Genomic DNA, 3,496 nt, shown 5'->3' on the forward strand with positions numbered 1-3,496 from the left:
AAACCTCAGAGCATCAGATCAGAGCCAAAAAAGTTGCGGACGCTAGGTGGCGCTGATGTCGTGCACAGAGCCAATAGATTTACGTATTGTTTTTCTTCTCAAGGGAGTTATGGCTTAATTTTAAAAAGTACACCTACATACTTTTTAAAATTAAGCCTACCTACCTACGTCATTCAGAGGTGCAAGTCAGCCTACGTTTTATATACATACATCTTTAAAACTTAGCTATAACCCAATTTTACACCATAAAAAAAATCCACGGATCATGAAACTTCGTTATTTTATATTTTAAATTTATATCAAATTGTTTTGAAATCATTTTAGTAAATATTTTTTTAGCATGTTAGAATAAATATGCTCTGATCTGATGCTCTGACGTTTTGAAATTTCATCGCGACATTGTGACAAAAATCAAACCTATAACGTATTAATTTATAATAAAAACTTACTGTGATACCGTGATTTGGGTGGACGAAAGGTTGTGAATTCATTTTTGGTCATTAAAATTAAATGTGGTAAGTAAAATGTATTCAAAAAGTGTGTTTATTTTCGTAATGTCAGGGTTTGTTTACTTCATGTTTAGTTGTACTTTTACTGTAAAACGAAAAGACAAAGCTATCTTATTGGTTTCTTTGAATAATAGTAAAATTATATAATTGTTCTTATATCGCTAGTAATAAATTAAATATCGTTTTCAGATCAAAATGAGTATAATTTTGAAGACCGGTTTTGTGAGTATCACTCAATATAAAATTTCAACCAAAAACCATTTCATAAGGAAAATTGTTGCTGAACATGTGCGAGATGTAGAGTAATTAAGAACAAAACAGGGACGTGACGTGATGTTCAGTAATTCAAGCACGCATCATATCATAACACAAACATCTATAACTAAAATTAGGTAGTTAAAGTCTATACAAATTGCTTTTTTAATGACAGATTCATATATGAGTATGACAGATGACAGAGCCAAGATTATTTCATCTTTTGGCCACTATGAGCGCTGCGATAGATTTCATTACCTCCACCTAGTGATGATGATTTAAAAGTAGTTGTATGTAGAAAAAGTACTGTAAGTATATAACGTTGCATAACTTGGTCTTAAACAAGATTTGCATAAAATACTATTAATTTCAGTGCCCATTGCACAGTCGTACACTTTTCAATTTGTACATTTGGCACTAAATACTTAACCAAGTTCCCTAATAATGAATAAATGAAAATGTCACTCATTGAGTACAACAATTGGGATGCACAAAAAAAAACCTACAGTTTTTATCTTATTTTTGGAAAGAATAGGATATTTTAAGATACCATTTTCATTGATTTTGAATTTGGATGAGTATTTATGTTTTTATACATTTTTTACGAAATACGCTGGATGACGTCACAGTGAGACAGCCACATTCCATTGCCTGGAAAAATTCAGGTCGTACACAACATAATCTGTGGCATAACAATTTGACAATAACTCAAGCACGGTTTAGGGTCCTAAATGAACCATGACAAATAGTTTTATTTTATTTCTCTTCTTTTAGCTTCGATTATTCCTTTGTTTATTTAATGGTGTGATAGTAAATAGATATCTTTTTAAAAATCTGATATTTAAATTCTTTTGTATTTACTTGTAACATAGTAATTTAATAATTTAATTTGTAAAAATACATTGGAAATACTCGTATACATTTCGGACTTTACGATAAATGACAACTGTTTAAGGCCAGTTGCGCATCATGTGATTAAAGTTCTATCTTTGTCACTCTTTGCTATTATAAGCAGGACAGGAACATTTCAAACTGTCAATTTGCTTAAGAGTGTAGACCTGCTTTACAACTGCCTTTGTGACGAGATACTCCAGAGGTCAAATGAGGGTCATTACTTAAATTTTGTTTATTTAAATCAGTTTATCACATTTTTGGAATCTGATTTCTGAAAACGCTTCACAAAGCCTATTTCTCTAAATGGTTTTCGATTTATTATATGTTGTCAAAAATTGGGACATCCCAATTGATTGACTCCTTCGGGTACTGTCGTATTCCGCTTGAGATACGACATTTCCCGATGGAAATTTGGCTAAGTGGTTAGAGAACCTGACAACAAAGCTTGAGGTCTCGGGTTGGATTCCCGGCCGGGGCAGATATTTGCATGAATAATACAAGTTTGTTCTCGGGTCATGGATGTTTAATATGTATTTAAATATGTATTTATCTACATAAGTATGTTTATCCGTTGCCTAGTATCCATAGTACAACCTTTGCTTAGCTTGGGACTAGGTCAATTGGTGTCAAGTGTCCCATGATATTTATTTATTTATTTTAATACATTATGCACTGTATCTGTGCCTAGCTGAATATCACTTAGTACAACCAGTTCAAGTAACTTCAAAAATAAGTGCTTTCAGCTTGACTCGTGCAAAATGTGAACGTTTTACTACCTCAAGTGTAATTTCCTCAGGTAGACTCGCATGTCGCCTCCGGACGTCGTCATCTTTTGACATAGTGCCGCAATACATTCGCGCTGGTGGCTTTCTAGTCGTCTAAATGTGCGGGATGAAAAATTGCAGGCTCACGCGGTACTTTGTAAGTGAGTTTGGTGACATTATCGTTGGGTTTGATTGCTCTGTAGATTGTTAAATTTGTGGCGAGGTGATTTGAATGCATTTCAAAGTTTGAATGTTTTTCTTGATTTTGCGAACGGCGTACAGAGAACACAATAACTAATCGTGCTGCACCTTTTACAACCGAACAGTACAATACAATACAATTATTCATTATTGCATACATCATTTTAGCACACAAAATGCGGGTAGACAATAGGCAGTAGGCGCTTAAAAACGATCTCTTCCGAACAACCATTTGGGTACCGGAACATATAATTATCTCAGTAATTAATTAGGTAGGTAGTAGGAGCGTAGTGTTTGCTCCGAGATTCTTCATAGAGAGAGATCTTTGACTAAAATAGTTTGCAAATTAAATATTTATTAAGATAAAAATAAAACAAGCAGAAATAATACTAAATATTACAAACTAAATCAAAATCAATTCACATTGTAGAATGTTCTCATAGTTCTTTATTACTTATCATAATAATTCTGTACCAATTTATTACAGGAAAACGTATGGTATTTTTAAATATATATTTTAAACGTTTGACTATGTCATTTCCAATGTTAGAAGACCCGTATTGCGTACATTTTGCTTAGGAGCAGAGCTATGCTAACACTGGATTATCACAGATATCTACCTATAAATTTGTACGAAACCCTTAACGCGAGAGTCCAATTCGCACCTAACCGGTTTTTCAAAGTAGTGACAAAATATAGCTTGGTTTTCGACCCTGGACTAACCATTAGAACATGCATCAATATTAATTACCTATATGTACTGTTTACTATTACACATACTACATCGGTCTCGGTAATGATAACCTAGGTTAATTAAGAATTAATACAAACCGGAATAGGTTACATTGAATAAATTGAGTAAATATTAAAAGA

Source organism: Choristoneura fumiferana, chromosome 8, assembly GCF_025370935.1.
Source record: "Choristoneura fumiferana chromosome 8, NRCan_CFum_1, whole genome shotgun sequence".
NCBI classification, from domain to species: domain Eukaryota; kingdom Metazoa; phylum Arthropoda; class Insecta; order Lepidoptera; family Tortricidae; genus Choristoneura; species Choristoneura fumiferana.